The following is a 19,628-nucleotide window of genomic DNA, read 5'->3' as shown; positions in this document are numbered from 1 at the left end:
GCATTCTTCATTGCTGTGTATATGCCCAGCACATGAAGAGTCACTGCCATCTTCTGTATGTCAGTCTGCCAATATGATGGGAACTGGTATTAAATGGTGTGTGAGACAGAAAGAAAATACTTTATTAAAAGACACAAGAATGCCTTTTAAAAAATCTTGTCTAATGAGTGGTGCACTAAGAAAGACTTCCATTCGATTGTACCATAAGCACCTGGCAATGTGAGAAGGATGATCCAGACTTCAGCATCTTGCGCTGAAACTTGAGGACAAATCAAAGTTGGTACCAGAAGGGCGATCACTGCTTGAACATCTATAAGTGGAAAATAAGGAAAACATTTCTAGTTTCTCATGCCTTTTACACATTACTCTTTTCTAAAGGCTTATTATATATAATTAATCATAAATTATATTTACATATTAGAACAGTTGTCTGGAACATAATTTATTGTACATACATCCTCTACTCTGCATAGGGAGTTTGCACAGATTTTTCCATATGCTATGCAAGGTACATTTTACCTCTTTGTTCCTCAAGCTGCAGATCATGGGATTCAGCATGGGTATCAGCAAAGTGTAAAATACAGAGGCTATTTTATCAGTATCAAAGCAATGGCTGGACTTGGGCTGCATGTACATAAAGAATAGAGTCACATATAATACAACTAGCACTGTCAGATGAGATCCATAAGTGGAGAAGACCTTGTGCCTGCCCTCTGCAGCATTCCTCCTGAAGATGGCCTTAAAGATCAGCATGTAGGACTATCAGAAGAGACGTAACCGAATTAAACATTGAAAATATCAGTATTATCAACTCAATTTCACGTGTGCTTGAGCACAGCAAACTTAACAAGGGAAGGTTATCACAGTGGAAATGACTAGTGACATAGGCACAGAAAGATGAAATAAAAATCTTTATGGTGGTTATTAGAGAGAGAAAAGCACTGTAGAGATAGGAGACTACCACCAGAACCCAGCATACCCTTAGGGACATGACAACTGTGTAGAGCAGAGGGTTTGCAAACAGAATGAAAAGTTCACTAATGATGAACAAGATGAAGAAATATACCTGGTTATCACACCGATTATAGGGGATTGTATTTTGATTAGCTACAAAATTGACTGGTATTCTGGGTCCCACAGCTGTTGAATAACCAAGATCAATGAAAGCCAGATATCTAAGAAAAAAGTACATGGTGTTTGTAGCCAGGAGTCCATCTTGGTGAGCACGACCATGCCCAAGTTGCCCACCACTGAGATCACAGATGAGGAAGAGCCAAAATAATGGAGCCTGCAGTGCACGGCAGTCTGTGATTCCCATAAGAATGAATTCTCTTAGCACTGTTCGATTGTGTTTGTCTATCTAGGCCATTAAGGAAAATTACTGTGGAAAGAACCATCAGAAGAGTCACTGGGTTTCAGGATATATCATCCGTTAAACTTTAGTATGCAAAGCCATTATGTGTAAGATAAATCCAGTTTTTTACCTGCAATCATTTAAAACAAGACCCACTCCATCATTAAACCTAGAAACAGATTTAGAAACCATTACAGCGCAAGATATACAGTAGTAGCTGTTTTATTTTTTGTGTCATATTAGTTATTATTGCAAGGTATATATAGTCCCTTTATGGTTCTGTCAACAATATATTATTTAAAAAATTTGGCCTAAAGTCAGAATCTTGGTGTTTTTTCAAATTTGTTTTCCATTTAAAATACATAGAATTAGTTAAAACATATCAAATTTTAAAATAAATAATAATAAAAAGTAATAGCCCTCTGCTTCCTACCTCCACAACTTCAATCACAATCCCCCCAAAAAATCATAGTTAATAGACTTTGATTTGCTTCTCTTCATTGTGACTCCACATATCTAAATGGTGTTCTCATTCTGCTATCCATTTGACTTTTTTAAATTACATTTCCATTCCACTGTGCTTTTATGAGTTTTGAACATTGTTTAATGATTTTTTTAATGATAGAAATGGTTTAGCTACCTTGCAAAAGTCCCCAACATGCCCACTCTAATGCACCTAAATAACTTTTCATTTCCTCTAGAACAGTGTACCTGAAACTTCAGCACTTGTGTGCTGATTTTTGCTATGTTGCTTATCAAGTAAGGCCCACATCTGTAACTGACTCAACCTGAGAAAAAATGATTAGAGGGCATTTCCATATTTTCTTTGATCTTAGTACTAAAATCTCTGAAATGATAAATTTAATATTGTAGTTATATTTTAATACATTTTAAGACAAATAAAAGTTATTAAAATGTATTTTTAATGTACTATCTAAAATCTATTTTTAATAGATTTCAAAATAGAAACTATTAAGAATATACTTATCCAACAAAGAAGAGAATCACTCTAGAGAATGTTGTCTCAAATGTCTCAGGGGCTGGCAAACAATATCATTGCGTGAAGTCTAAGGATGAAAGATTAAGAAAATGATAAGGAACGAGGGAAACAAAATATTGCATGATTCATTGGAAATTCACTCAAATTTTATCTGTTTAAATGTACATGGAGATGACAGATAATTATTTGATCTACATGAAGTCAGTGGATATGGCATTGATAGAAGTGGAGTAGATGCTCCCTTTGAATACTATTCTTATACCTTTACTTCATCTTCCATCAAGAATACATCAAATGATTAGAATTAACACATTTTAATGTAAGGATTGCATTTTCTCTACCTCTACTTTCTCAACTCCTTTCCTCTTCAGGTTGTTTTAAAGGTATGTGCTTTCAAAATTTCAGGGAAAAAAAATCATGCAGACTTATTACAGAGTCTTCCAGAGTTTAAAAAATGTGGACCACACTGACACTCATTCTAGGAGGCCAGGAAACCCTGGTTAAAATTAAAAAGATATAATAAAAAGCAATGTATTCAGGCTTATCATTTCACCTATAGATGTAAACATATTAACATATCATTAATATCAATTTTAAAAATGTATAAGACTTACAGTACCTTATGTTCAAGCTGGGTTGATCTCATATTTGGCTGGATGGTTTAATACTGAAAAATCTATAAATATAATTTACCACACTGTCAGACTGAATTAGGGAAAAAATGAGCATTTGAATAGATGAAGAAGTGATGCCATTTAGAAAGGGCAAAAACAAAAAAAAATTTCAGAATAAAAGAGAAATTCCAGAACTTGATAGAATATCTTATAAAAGCTGGACTGAACCTACTGATAAAAGGAGAAAAAATTAAATTTTATTTATAAACATTGTATATGGCCTAATGAAATTGGTGGAAATACTGTGTTCCTGGAATATATAGCTCGGAGTTATAAAAGTGTCAGTTCTGCTCAAAGGAATCTATTTGCTTGATGCCTTTCCAATCAAAATCTCACTACTGGATTTTGTAGAATTTGACACTGATCTAAAATGTATTTAGAACATGCAAATTGTAAAGAATAAGCAAGACACTTTTGAAAGGACATGAGCTAATAGATCTTAAAACTTGTAAACTTAGTGTTATTGAGACAATGTGGCATTGGCGCGAGGATGGGAAAATACATCAATAGAACAGAATACAGAACTGACAAAAAGACCCATGTTTGTATAGAACTGTGGTGTATGACAGAGGAAGCATGTTAGGACATGGAGGCAAAAAATATATTCAATAAATAGAGCTGAACAAAATGACTCTCTCTATAGAAGATGATGAAATTGAATGTTTAGTTATCCACATAAAAATCAATCCTAGACTGGTCAAGAACTTAACGTCATAAGAAAATGTTTAAACTCATACCCTTAAAAGCTAGAACATCTGGATGTCCCTAAGAAACCCATAAATCTCAAGAAAATCAGGAGAAATTCAAGATTAATTTGGCAGATTAAATTTAGCTCACAAAATTTACTCTATACAAAAATCTGTTTACAACAAAGTAAAGATAAAGATTCATTAGAAGCAAAGAAACGAGGAAAATGGCAAAGTCTAATGTCTTAAGCTACAAAAAGTTATACCCAAAGCAAGGAATGTTGCACAATAGTTTGCACAGTTTGGCCAACTTCTTCATCCTGCCATGACCATGTTGTAATTTTACAAATCCCTGCAGTTCTTCTGAAACACAACTTAGTTGATACTTTATGTGCTTTTCTCCCACCACTGCTACACCAGCACATACTGGAAAGAAATGGGGAAACTGAACAACAACCCTTCTATCAGATAGAAATACAAACTCCTGAGCTGCACAGGACTTGGGGAGTGGCTCTGAAGCCCAAGAATGTCCTTCTATGCATATGCAAACACCCAATCTTCATTAATCATTCTCTGAGATCCTGTATGTAGTCTCTACTGAGATAAATGGGTTGTCACATTGAGAACATTGTCTTCCCATTCAAAAGAGGGAGAGAAAAAAGGACGGAAGATAAAAAGAGAAAAAAAAACTTCAGTAGCTCTAAAAATATGAGAAGCTGAGCAGTCTTAGGGTGAGTTAGCATCACAGAAATATGCACACATACTGTTTTAAAATTATTTTAAAAAGGACAAACACCCATACTTCTCTCACCCAACACAGCTAACAAGGCCATGCATGCTTATATATGTTTCCATTCCTTATTGTGTAAAATACACTGCATTATCTCCATGAGGGAGCACTAACTCTGCAATAAAGTGGTATTAATGATTGGTGTAAAATCAATATAAATCTTTTCTAATTACAACTTTGCAATCTGATGAAATGTGCTGTTTGGCCAATCCTACTTAGAAAATACCAAAATTTTGTAACGTAACATAATACGGAATTATACTCACTGGCTGTGGGATTCAATACCAATCCCCAAGCCACTATTATGTGTTTTTTTATGATTCTCAAAGATTTTTAAAAACTGTACTTCTTCATTATAATTATATCCCATTATGCTAGATTCTCAAACATGTAGGCAAAATTTTGTGAGCTGAGTGGCATGGTTTATGTTGCACCTGTGTCATATAACTGGGATGTGTGCAGAGGTATGGGAAGGCCTCCTACCCACTTGTTCCCATCCTTCAGAAATACTATTCCCTATTCACTTGTTATATGTGCAATTTATAACATGAAGAACAACAGATCAAGAAGAAAGCTTCCCTTAATGTGTTTAGGTTCATTATCAGAGAGGAAAAGGAATACACAAGCCTTGAACAATCAAGTGTTTAAGGTGTGGCAAGTTCCACAATACTGAAAGCAGAACACGTGTACCCAACTAATAATTCTTCCAAGGATTGATCTTCCTTGACCCTGTAATTGTACTGATTTTAAACTTGGTCTTGGCCCCACTATAAGTATTTTAGGAGATACTTCCAAGCCTTTGTCTTCACTATCCAAATTAAAACAAATCTAACACGGAGATAGTAGGGACAAAGACATCTTATTATTGTGATGTCATAGACATATTAGCCTCAGTTAAATGTTTATTTAATGTTGTTTTCTCTTTGCCATCATCTTACTATTGCAAACATCACTGTAGCACAGACATCTGTCTCCCCATCCCTTGTCACTTTGGGCCACCACTGACTTGGCCCACGGCCATGGTAGACTCTTTCTGGCATGCTGGCAGCTTTCCATCTCAAGTGGGAAGGTTTTCCTGAGGGGAGAGTGTCTTGAGAGCTTGCTCAGACCATACAAAAGGCAGTTTGGAAGTGCCTAGGATTTCATGTGTCAAGGAGCAGTACTAAACCAGTAAGACACAGGAATCAATGGATAAACATCCAAGCTTTCCTAGCCTTCTTTTGAACAACTTCTAGAAGAGTTCTGAAGGATACTTCCTGAAGCATCTTGAATGTTTGAACTTTAGCTGCTTACAGCAGTTACCTATACTTTATTGCACACTTTATTAGCTTTCTCCTTTTTCAGTCTCACATTCGCTAATCCCTCATTTTTGCTTTCTGGAGTCACCTACCAAATAAACACCATATACTCAAGTCCTTGCTTCAGGGTCAGCTCTTCAAGTAATTCCACTCTGAATGTCCCAGTCTCTTGCAAGGTATTAGTAAAATGAGGCCACACATATCTATAGCAAAAATGACACTCTATGAAGGCATGATAAAGAGATATAGTGATAATATCACAATACTGGATAACTGGAAAGCCCTGTCAGAAACCATTACTATCCGAGGCATAGACACTCACTTGGCATCAATATCCCTGACCTGACCATCAGCATCTTTGCTTAGACAACATTCTAGGTGGGTCTTTCAGAAAATGCTTACTCACACTGCAGAATGTTTATTTTCAGGAATTCAAGTATAAATATAGAAGTAATAACAAATAGAAATAAAATCCCTTACTACGCTCAAAGAACATAATAATAGAAGTAAAAACATATCATGAAAATACAATTATGAAAAGAGATTATTCATATGCATGGTATAATGTACTGAGTCTGGCGTTGGTGATTATACTTACATCTATAATTTAAATTGAAGACAGTCATCAAAAATAGTCATCTTGTAATCATGATAATCAGTGCCATCACTCACCTAAAATGAGGAATTATTTCTCGTTCCCTCATGTGATTACTAACCTAACTGCAGTCTGAAGAATTTATGAGTGTTTCTTCCCTTTGAGACATTCGCTGGGGGGCTGGGATGCAATTTCTTGGTTAATTCCAAAGCATATGAGAACAGGAAATGATGCCACTGGTCTTTGTTAATTATCCCACATAACTTTTATTTTCCTGTTGAAGAAATGTTCTTTTATATACAATTCATCTGCTTTAGTTTGTTATTGTTTTTACTGCATCTACTTAAATATATGGATGTAAGTACATTATTTGTTGGATAAATGCTTTAATCACCCACAAGTTACTTCAGAGTTCGCCATTTTCCATAATGGTTTCTTCCCAAGGTTTGTGTCTGAGGATGAAGACAAAACACTTTAAATATTTACTATAGTGTTGTAAAATGTTCGAAAGGAATAAAAATTATGAGTATGTATGTAAGTCTTATTTTTACTTCTTTTTCTGACTTAAGGGACTAAATTGAGTTAATGCTACCATAATTCCATATCTCATAATCATCATCAATGCTCATTAACCCTCCCCACTTTAATTTCTCATCCTCACATGGGTACCTCCTCTAGAAAAGTTGATATCTGCCAAAAAAAAGGTGAGCGATGTCAAACATAACAATGTCTGTCATGTCACATTTCACAATGGGAGTGATATCACATGCACACAATGGGAGTGATGTCACGCATAAAAATGTGTTATGTCGTAAGGAACAAGTCAGTTATGTCCCACATAATATTGGGAAAGTTGTCACACTATTGGTGCAATGTCGTACATAATAACAGGAGTGATACACATAACAATCAGAGTGATATCAGACACAGAATGTGAGAAGTGTCACATACACACAATGGGAGTGATGTCAGATATTCTCCTGGTGATGTCATACACAAATAGTGTGATGTCGTACACAATATTGGGAATGACATCATACATAACAATGGTTCTGATGTCATGTGCTATATTGGTGTGATGTCACACACAATTGATGTGATGACACAACATGTGAATGATGTCACATATAGAAGGAGAGTGATGTAACACATAATGTGAGTAATGTCACACTGAACATATGACTCATGTCACATATAACGGTAGGAGTGATGTCACACACAATAGGAATGAGGTAACAAATAACAGTGGAAGTGATGTCACAAAATTGGAGTGATGGCATACAAAACAATGGCTGTGTTGTCACGTGCACAATTGATGTGACATCACACACAATGTGAATTATGTCACATCAACAAATAGTGAGTCCTGTCACATATAAAAATCCGTGTGATGTCACACATAAGAATGAGAGTGATGTCACACATAAGAATGAGTCTTTTCACAAAGAACTTGAGACTGATCTCACACATAACACTGGATCTGCTGTCACACACAAATGTGAACCATGTCATACAAACACCATGGGAGTCATGTCACCCAAAAGTTGAGTGATGCCACACACAAAATAGGAGAGATGGCACATGCTGTCACAGTGACGTCATACTTATTGGTAGTGAGGTCTCCCATAAACTGAGTGTGAACTCACAAATGACAGTGACAGTTCCACAACTTGCACACCATGGGATATATGACAGACAAATTTTGAGTAATTTCACACAAACATGAGAGTGATTTCAACATAACAGTGGATGTCATATCACAGTTAAGATTAAGATTGATGTCTTACACAGTGGGAGTCATATCACACATGATTTGTGTGATGTGACAGGCTATCATAGTATGATCACACTCAGGGTGTGATGTCCCTAAAATGGTGTGATCAGATACATAACAGTGGGAGTGATATCACACATAACAGAGTGATGTCAGAAACAAAATGTGAGTGATGCCACAGACACATAATTGGAGTGATGTCACACATGTTAGAGTGATGTCATGCACAATTAGTGTGATGTCATGCATAGCATTGGGAGTGACCATACATTACAATGGTTGTGATGTCATATGCTAAATTGGAGTAATGTCACTGACAACTGATGTCATGTCACACACAGGTGAATGATGTCCCACATAACAAATTTGTCATGTCACACATAACAATGGGAGTTATGTCACACATAAAAGTGTTAGTTATGTCATAAGGAACATGTCAGTGATGTCACGCATAATACTGGAAGTTATGTCACGCTTTTGGTGCAATGTTACACATAACAATGGGAGTGATATCACACATAACAATCAGAGTGGTGTCATACACAGATGTGAACAATGTCACCCACACACTATGGGAGTGATGTCATACACAGTGCGATTTCATACATAATATTGGGATTGAAATCACGCATAACAATGGTTCTTATGTCATATGCTAAATTGGAGTGATTTCGCACACAAATGCTGTGATGTCACATACCATATGAATTATGTCACACATACACAAGGGCAGTGATATCACAGATAATAGTGTAAGTAATGTCACACTCAACACATCACTGAAGTCACTCATAAAGGTGGGTTTGGTGTCACATATAAGAGTGGGAGTCATGTCACACACACAAAGGGAGTTATGCCACACATAAGAATGATTGTGAAGATATTTCACATGCTGAGAATGAGGTATATGTCACCCCAAAGTGAAAGTAATGTTACACACAAATTGGGAGTGATGTCACACTTAACAGTAAGAGTGATGTGACACACAGTGGGAGTGATGTCACATGCTCCATGGATGTGAGGTCACAAATAACAGTGGAAATGATGTCACAAAATTGGAGTGATTTCATGCAAAACAATGGCTGTGTTGTCACATGCACAATTGGTGTGATGCCACATACAATGTGAGTAATGTCACACCAACAAATAGTGAGTCCTGTCACATATAAAAATGAGTGTGATATCACACATAACAATGGGAGTGAGGTCACGTGAGCACAACGGGAGTGATGTCACACATAACAATGTGAATCTTATCACAAAGAACACATGACTGATCTCGCACTTACCAGTGGCTGTGATGTCACACACAAATATGAGCCATGAGAGCAATTTCACCCACAAGTTGAGTGATGCCACACACAAAACACTAATGATGGCACACTCTGCCATAGCGATGGCACACACAATGGGAGTGATGTCAACCACAAATATACGTGTGACTTCCCACATAACAATTAGAGTTCCACAACTTGCACACAATAGGATATATGTCAGACAATAATGTGAGAAATGTCAAACATACCTGGGAGTGATTTCACAGACAACAGTGGATATAACATCACAGGTAAGAATATGACTGTCATCATACACAATGTGAGTGTAACCACACACAATTTGAGTGATGTAACAGACTGTCATAGTGATATCATGCTCAATGGGAGTGATGTATGTATGACATCAGTCCCATATTGTGTGATATCGCAACAGTTGTGTATGACATTACTCCAATTTAGCATATGACATCACAACCATTGTAATGTGTGATGTCACTCCCAATATGATGTATGAGAACACTCTGATAGGATGTGGGCATCTTTTGGAGATTCTTATTCATCCAAATATTCTTTCCATATATCCTTTTTGATAAATTAAAATTTTTGAAAAATCTTTATTAACTCAAGAAAAAACAAAATAAGAAATTAAGGCTGGTGTGCAACTGGAGGAATATGATAAGGAATACTAAAAGTGGTTCAACTAAAAAAAAATACATTCAAACAATTTTATTAATACTAAAATACTAAATTTTGTTTAAAACAGGCCCTTATTAAGGTACATAAACTTGGTTGCAATTTTGAGAAAGATTAATATATTAAAAGAGTAAAATAAGAGATTAATATCCAAAATAGATAAAGAACTCATACAAGTCAACAACAAAAAATTTAAAAATTCAATTAAGAAAAGGGTAGAAGAACTGAATAGACATTTTTCCAAAGAAGACATTGGGTCTGATGTTAGCAATGGGTTTGTTGTATAAGGCCTTCTATACTCATTTTCTTGAGAGTTTTCATCATAAATGGATGTTGAATCTCATCAAATGCTTTCTCTGCATCTCTTGAGACACAGACATGCCATGAGAGTGATGTCACATGTGCTATTAGGGTGATGTCATACACAATGAGGTAAGGACAAGCACAGGGTCAGAGTTTCTGGGACCAAAAGAGACCTGCTGAATCAGAATATGAATTTGAACTAGAATACTTGTCATACAGATCTTAATCTGTGGACCACACTTGGAGTAAAAAAGCTATCTTGTATTAGAGTCGGATGTAGCTATATTTAGGACTTTTCAGTAAAATTCATTTCTATATGTAATTTTGAAAGAAAAGTGTATTCACTCACTCCTGACTCTGTGAAAAATTCTGTTTCTTTATATAAGGAATTTGAATGACACCAAATTGATTTGGTAACATGCTTAGAAGGGGTTTAGAAATGGGCAGGAGAAAATGCTACAGGGAGGTAGATGGCAGAGCATTGAAGAAGATCCCAAATATGCCAAAGGAATTCCTTTGCTTACAGTAATTTTTTAAAATTTATCTTATTTATGGTCTACCAACCACCCAGCTCCCAAAACCATCAACTTAGTACCAGTCCTGTGCTATTCGCATCTCTCTATTTGCTTCAGCTCCCATTGTTCTATGTTTATTGAGGCTAATCTTGGGCATCATATCATTTAATTTGTACATATTTCAGTATGTATTTCTAAAGAGGAAGACATTTTGTCACATAATCACAACATTATCACGTATAAAAAATTTAAAAATTCTATAATGTTATCAAATATTTAGTCCAATTATGTCAAAAATATATTTTCCAATTTCTTTGAATCAGAATTCAATTATAATCCTCCCAATGCAATCAGTTGATATGACTTTTAAATCTTTTTTAATATCTATGTGTCTTTATATTTAAGATGTCTCTTTTCAACTTTCAAGTATATAATATATTATTTTTAACTGTAATGATAATGATATGCATTAGATTCCCAGAACTTTCTCTTCTTTGAAATGTATTTGTCAGGGATGAAATGAGAAAACCCCATTTTCCTCACACCCCAGCCCCTAGTAACCACATTCTACTGTGCTGGTCCCAATGTGACGTGACACATGTTTACCCAAAAGACTGGATTTCCTTCTCTCTCACGGTTGAGTTATATTCCAGTATGTATGTATACAACCATACTACATTCTTCTTTATTCATTCACCTTCACATCTTTATTCATTCATCTGCTGATGGGCATTTTGTTTATTTCCATATCTTTACTATTGTTTATAATATTGAAATGAATCATGGGCTTGCATAAATCTTTTCAAGACCCTGTTTTCATTTCCTTTGGATATATACCCAGAAGTAGGATTATTGGATCATATGGTAGTTCTATTTTTAATTTTTTGAGGAATCTCTGCACTGTTTTTCATTGTGGCTGCAACAATTTACATTCCCACGAACAAAGCACAAGGATTTCATTTTCTCCACATCCTAGCCAACACTTGCTCTGTCTCATCTTTTTGATAATAGCATTTCTAACATATGTGAAGTGATATCTTGTTATGGTTTTGATTTGTATTTCCCTGATGTTTAATGATATTGAGCATCTTTTCATGTATCTGTTGGCCATTAAGAATAGGAACAGGACACAGATGGCCACTCTCACCATGCTTATTAAACATATTATTGGAAATCCTAGCCAGATGATACACCACAATCAAGTGAAATATATTCCAAGGATACAGGGTTGGTTAAAAATCTGCAAATGAATGTGATACACCACATTAATAAAACAAGGTATAAAAATCACATGATCATATTTTGTCTGTGACATCACTCTGATAAGGTTACATATGATATCACTGCCACTGTTATGTACATTGTTATTGGGAGTGTGAAATGATACAACCACTATGAAAACAGTTTGATGGTTATTCAATATGTTACCCACAGAATTACCATTATGAACCAGCAAGTCTGCTTCTATATATATAACACAAAATATTGAAAACAACAGATGTTCATACAAAAAAATTGTACATAAATGTTCATAGTAGCATCGTTCATAATAGCCAAAAGGTAGAAACAACGCAAATGTCCATCAACCGATGGATGGCTAACAAATGTGGTATATCCATTTGATGGAAAATTAATAAGCCGTAGAAAATAAATGATACATAAACAACACAGAGAGCCTTGAAGACATTATGCTGGGTGAAAGAAGCAAGATATAAAGGGCCACATATTATACAATTGCATTATATGAAATATCCAGAATAGTCAGATCCATAGAGACAGAGAGAAGATTAGTTGTGGCTTGTTCAGGAACATGAAATTAATTCTCAAGAGACAATACACTTAGGGATATATTTTAGTGGCTATAAAAAGCATTATAAATATTATCTGACAATAAATTGTCACCAAACTTAGTGGGTTTGCCTCCTGGTGAGTTAAATATGACTCTACACCAGTGGAAGTTGTCTTCCAAAGTAAAGTGTATTTGAAGCCCATAGTAGGCCATGTGGAATCATTCCCAAAGTCATGGCAACCCAAACAAAGGAAAGCAAGGACTATTTTATCGGGCGGAATGAGTATTCAAAATGGAACACTCTTTTGTATTCCCTTTTGGAAATACAAAGGGAATAACAACCTCTCCCCTTTGAATACTCCTTTTTTTCACAGGCTCAGCTGGAAAACATGCTTCCATATACACTGCAGGTTACAGTGATAAGGCCTAAGCTCCTCCTGGAGAGATCTTAGCATTAAAAATATGGCAAAGGTCATGGGCGTAGCTCTTGTGGTCTGGCTTGGTCTGGTTCAGGGTGGTTGGTGGTTCCATCTCCTTTACATAATGAAATGCAAAAAAAAATTTAGAAAACCAATTAAATGCCTCCAAACCAACCCTTCAGTTCCTGGGGCACCTAGTCAGCGACACACCAAGCCATGGCTACTTCCCTTGACTATACTTCTTCCCATATGCCTACTTCCTGTTTTGTCACTGCCTCTCTTCAGTAAATACTTTTGTATTCTTGAAAGAGAGAGACAGAAATAGAGACAGAGAGAAGTAAAGATTGAGGGAGAAAGAGAGAGAATAGGAATTTCTTAAACTTAATAGTATTTTTGGTGATGCCCAAGAAATATGTTAATATATATTTATAATACTAATTGATGTCTTTATAAGCTATTTTATTATTTTAACAATTCAAACCAAATTATATGTTATTATAAGATATTTGTGTGTTTGTGTGTGAACTCTCATGGTTAATATGTAAATTATATGCAGCAATCAGAACTTAACCCTAGTATATATATTTTTACTCTAGAATTTTCTAAGACTCAAATGAGCATTTTTTTTGGTTTTGTAGACTCACATTTATGAAGCTATTCTACTGGGAAAGAGGGAGAATCCCCCTCCACCCTTTCCCTTAAGGTTCTTATTGCTGGCCAACTAATTAAAAGACAGGTTAGCAGGAGAAAATCATACCAAGTTTAATAAAATGTATAAACGGGAGAAACCAGGGAAACTGAATTCCTCAACAAAATGGCAGAGATTCTCATCTTAAATACTATCTTTGGCTAAAGACAAAGGAGGATATTGGGAGTGGGGGGGTCAGTTATGAGACATTACCAGAAAAGCACAGTAAACAAGAGTAAGGCTTTTATGCAGAATTAAGGCCTCACTTTCCACATTGCTAAGTTTCTAGAGATGAAATCATCCCCTCTCTTCCCAGTTCAGAGAGAGAGACACCTTTACAAATGGAGATATCCAGTATAAATGTAAAAGATTGTCTGGCAACTCTTTCTGGGGCTTCCTAGAGGATGTGGCTGGGGAGAGACAGAATTGTTGGTAAGATGGGTTTGTTGGTGCCTTTCCTACTGTAACACCTATTTGACATTATATTACAGCCATCATAGGATAGAAAACAATCAAAGTGAAGAGCTATATTTCAGGGTGACCAATTTTGATCTCCCACAATTCTATGCATTAGAAAAGTCTTTGTAAATCTATGGGAACATTTCTGGAAAAACAAAGACGTGGCTTTTTCTTTCTAACAATGGTTTTAAGCTTCTACATTTTTCTTCTTGACATGTAGACATCTCAATATAACAAAACTGTAGCATGCTTCATATCATGAATATAAATCATTTGCAATCACTGAATCCAGCCTGGCCCTGTGTGCAGCAGGTAGGTACACATTTTACATATTTTTGGTTATCACATACTTAAGGAAAAAAAAAAGTCAGCATGCTGAAATCTTCGCCCCAAATGTGGTGGATCCAGTATTTAACACTGTTTTAATAACTGAACTTTCAGTCCAGACACAAGTATTTCTTCAACTTCTTCTTTTTAATTCATGTACGTTTTTAAATTCCTACTTCACTGAATGAGAAACAGTATGATGACATCAGAGAAAAAAAAGGAAAACAGAAATAAACACTATTTCCTGGCAAATAAAGAGATTTTATTCTTTTGGAAAAACTTGTTTGGAGAGCTTGAGTGTCTGCAGTTGGGGAGCCACGCAGAGGAGACTTGCCTGAAATAAAGACTCTGGATCATCTGCTGGCAGCAGCACAGTGGCAGCGGCGGCACCAGGACCAGGTGGCCCGCAGCATGGCTGGAAAGGCAGGACCTGTAGTCCGGGAGTCAGAGGGGGTTCCAGGGAGAAGTCGCCACTGCTGCTGCAGCTGCTAGAACTTGTGCCCTCCTCCCCCTACTCCTTTTCCCTCTTCCCTCTCTCTGAACAAGTCTCCTCTGTCCTATCGCCAGGTGGCATCGGGATGCTCCTGGAGTCCCCGCCCTGCCGGCTGACCCTGCGTGCTGCAGGAGCAACAGGAAGACAGCAGGTGAGCGCAGGCTGGGTGCCCTCATGGGGCATGCTCCCTCCCACTGCCCACCTGGCCTTGGCCATGCTGCATGTGTGCAAGACCTGGCTCTCAGTGCCACCACCTAGAAGCTGCTGCTCTCTCGTCTCCAGATTGGGTTCCATGCGTCAGCTTGCAGACTGCCAAGGAGAGGAGGCGAGACTTGTAGATGGACCCTAGTTGGAGTTGGGCATTTTCTCTTGGTATGTTTGGCTGGTTTTCCCCCTGCTCCCTGATGATCTCCCATCATGATCCCTGCTAAGAAACAAAACCATGAACTTGGGACCAACAGGACCACTTAACACTTTGTGACAGGCATCAGACGCCAGCTCTGAAAAACTCTTCAATACTGTTATTGTAAACAAAGACCTGGAGTTAGGTGTTGGCACAATACACAAACATGACAGCCAGGATACAGTGCCCATTGTCCCCAAGATATTAGATCTAGAGAGAAGCCAAGAGAAGAGCCAGAACTGTTGCCAAGAGCTGATCTTTGACCCCATGGTGCTTAAAGACCTGTGACCAGAAACCAGGCAAAGAAAGGGTTAATGACAATTTGATCCATAACTAAACCTAGTCTGTCAAATGTTTTCCAGACAAGGAGAAAACTACATGTGTTGTATTTCAGAAGTTGATGTCCTCGTTTTTCAGATGTTATCATCCTACAGTGAGACTTACATGGTTGGAGCAGGCCTCCTGTAAATTCTTCCAGCTCTGTGTCCAAAAGTTGCCTTGGACTTGTTATGTAATGGCATGTTACATTGAGCTCATTATGGAGCAGCATTAAACTTGTTATGTGATGGCCTGCACATGCACCCTGATTAGGCCCTATTGTTACACAGTTGTAACATATCCTCTCTACTCTGGTGTATAAAGTTTCCAACTGCACTAAGGAGGGAAGGTGGTGGGGCACGGCTTTGGGAGCTCTCTCCCAGTGCTGTCCATTTATTATGCAAGGAACAAACCTTTTTTCTTCACCCACTTCAGGTTTGGTTGTGCTTTTTGGCTCTGCACTCACCAAGAGATGGACCCACTGAATTTGGTTACATCCACAGCATGTTATGTCTAAGAGATGTTCCCAACTGATTTTGCAGTCAGATTTTGATTTTGTCAGCTTTACTTCTCTTGATTGAATAATGCCAAGGTCAGGAAACTTTGTAGCTATTTAGAATTCCTTTTAGCTTTAATTTTACTTTTATTTCTATGACTTCCCTCTTTAGGCCTTAAAAATAATGGCCATCACTGCGTTTTTATCTTTTAAGGGTTTCCAAACTCATTTCAAGTCTGCCTTTTACATATATGGATAAATCATGGACAAACCATGATTGTCTAGTTTTTGTTTGTTTGTTTGTTTGTTTTTGTCCCTGAATATCTGCTGTGAGAGTTTTACATCATGGTTACCCAGGCTTTCGTCCACCTGCTATAGTTTATGTGCATTCCCTTTATAACATATCCCCCCACCTCCAAGATTTCTGAAGCATCATATTAATAACATATTATCTTAATGCCTCAGAACACAGATTCCACCAAAAGTTAATCATGGATGTCAAAACTCACTTGCCATAGAAATGGAGATTATAGTCATGATTATCTATCATTTATGCACAAAGAATAATAGCACTTAGAACAGAGAACTTGTGCAGTTACTGAGATCCTAGACAGTCACTATCCTGATGTTCCTTGCTTTATTTATTAGCACCCATTTATAATGTAACACCATTTCTTAGGTGCCTCTGGACTATTCCCAAGAGCTGTGTATTAGTAACCAATAAAATATGGATGTACTGTTATATAATTAAACACTCTTAAGAAAGGGGTGGAGGTTATGTTAGTGATAATAGTATTGTGTGTGTGTGTGTATGTATTGATTGGTTGATTGACTTATCATTTTGCCTGCCTAGCGTCCATTCTCATTTTCTTCTTATGAAAGCATTTCCCAGTTCCTCTTGGGAGATTACTTCTGCATCACTGGGCTTTCTGTTTCTTGAATCAATCAACCAAAGTATCTTATTTTTTCCTGACCAGGAAGATCATATGTCCTAAGCCAGTTCAGTTATGCTCTCTTTCTTTCTCTCGAGTTTCAAAATTTGAACACTGAAGTTTAGTGACAAATGTTTAAAAAAAATCCCAAGGCTCACTTATCCCCTGAAGACATAGTTGTTAAGCTGATACACCTGGATCAGGCTACCCAAGGGTAGTGTCCTACTGTTTTATTTCAGCTCTGTAAACCACAGCATATCTTTTTCATGAATTTCCTTTTTGCCCTAGAGATCTAGAGGATGTTTTCTTCTCTTGAAAACAGTGTACCCAATTTACTTGTTCTTAAACTTGGCTACAGCTTAGAATCATCTGGAGAGTTTTAAAACTCCCATCACCCAGGCTACACCACAGACCATTTATAAAACAATCTCTGATGAATGGATATAAGCATTAAAATTTTATAAGCTTGCCAGATGATCCTAATTTGCAACCAATGTTGGGAAGAACTGGCCAAATTTATGCAAAGAGTTATCATTTATAGTATCCTTGATAAGTGCCAAGCATGTAATCTTGTTATTTTCTTACAACAACTTTAGGAGATAGGTACTACTTTCATTTATTATGGGAAAACTGTATCATACAAATGTTTAAAAAATTGTCAGAGGTCACAGAGACTGAAGAATGAAGATGAAATTCATATCCCTATTTGGACTAGATTACTTCTAAATACTACTGTCACCAAAAACTTAAGAAGATGGAGTTAATAATCTTAAAGCTGAATTTAAAGTCGGTGGTGTCTAATACATATATTTTTTACTGTGAGGAAGATGGTCCCTGAACTAACATCTGTGCCAATCTTCCTCTCTTTTGTATGTGAGATGTTACCATAGCATGGCTTAATGTGTGTAGGTCCATGCCTGGGATCCAAACCAGCAAACCCCAGGCTGCTGAAGTGGATCATGTGAACCTAAGCACTCTGCCACAGGGCTGGCCCCCTGTAGTATTTTAATAGGAAAATAAAGTTGTTTTCCAAAAAAATTCCTATGTTAAAAATGAATTTCCTTTGATAAAATGATGGTTGAAGTAGAAGATAATCATGTTCCCTTTGCACTCTTTCTTCTTTCTCATCCTGATACAGGCTGAAGACCTTAGATTCACCATAGATCACATCAAGAAAGCCTCTTACCCAAGAAGGTTAAAAAGAAAGGAAAAAAGAGAACCAAAATGGATTATATATGTCTTATTATTTGATAAGAAAGAGAATATCAAACTGCAGAAAGAGAAATCGATCCTATGGTTTCCAAAATCTAAAACAAAGTATCCAAAGGTAGTGAAAGTGTCATTAGACAACATAATAGGTGTTCATCTGGAGTGATCATTCACAAGATTTAGTAATGCTTTTAATGGTTTTCTATTCTATAACAAAGCTATAATACAATGGAGGTGATTCCATGGTGAATTTCACACACTCTAATTTTGTTATGTAAACTTCAAAGATTCAGTTTTATTGAGTTTTTCTAGACTCAAGGGCTCTACAGGATGCTAAATACATTGTTCAGCAATTCAGTTCTACCAATGTTTTCAGAAAAAAAGTAATTCAACCCAAGGGAGTCCATCTGAAATTCTTTTGTGCTTGTTCTATGCATAGTTACTTTCTATGCTTTATTCCGCTCAAAAAAAGATAAAGACATCAGTATGATGAGGCAAATGGTCAGTGTGATCAGTTATTTGGCCACATACAAGTGTCTGTCATGACAAGTATGCACTGTAGAGCACTAGGTCTGAAACCTACTTAGAATGGGATAATTGGCAAAGGAGATAAATATATTAATAACTCTTTCAAGATAGGTGCTTAAAAGAGCTATAGACAAATAAGGGGGATGTTAGAGGATTATATAGGATGAGGTTATCATAATTTTGATTGTTTAATTATATGACACAGAAATAATGCCCCAGTGTGACTCCTTTGTACATAATATCCCAATATGCTACTCTGTGAAATAGCTGGACAATAACTAGAGGTTAGTACTTAATAAATTTAACATATATCCATTATAGAAAGTGCTAAAATTTCTTTAAATTACTCTTTGATGATGTATTTTGGCAACAGTATTCAGAGCAAAACCACGAAAGGTTACTAACTCAGGGAAAAATCTATAAATGATCTTATATTACATACTGTTTCATACAGTTAGAGCTCGATGGGCCTTGAGACACAAACACTATTTATGGGATGTGTGATGGGAAGATTGACATACAAAAAGATGAAGTGAGTTGAACAAATTTTTATAACCTAAATTAGTAATTTGATTTGGTGATTTTATTTGTGTGTTTTTCCTAAGTAG

The 19,628-nt window shown here is 36.5% G+C and overlaps 1 pseudogene; it reads right to left on the bottom strand.

Moving 5' to 3' along the window:
• Window positions 1-417: 417 nt before the first annotated feature.
• On the bottom strand, window positions 418-1,369 carry LOC101391146 (olfactory receptor 8K3-like; annotated as a pseudogene).
• Window positions 1,370-19,628: the final 18,259 nt, after the last annotated feature.

The sequence above is a fragment of the Ceratotherium simum genome, chromosome Y (assembly GCF_057802395.1).
Source record: "Ceratotherium simum simum isolate JZ-2026a chromosome Y, ASM5780239v1, whole genome shotgun sequence".
NCBI classification, from domain to species: Eukaryota; Metazoa; Chordata; class Mammalia; order Perissodactyla; family Rhinocerotidae; genus Ceratotherium; species Ceratotherium simum.
Note: the sequence above shows the minus strand (reverse complement) of the source record. Positions and strands in the feature narration are given on the sequence as shown.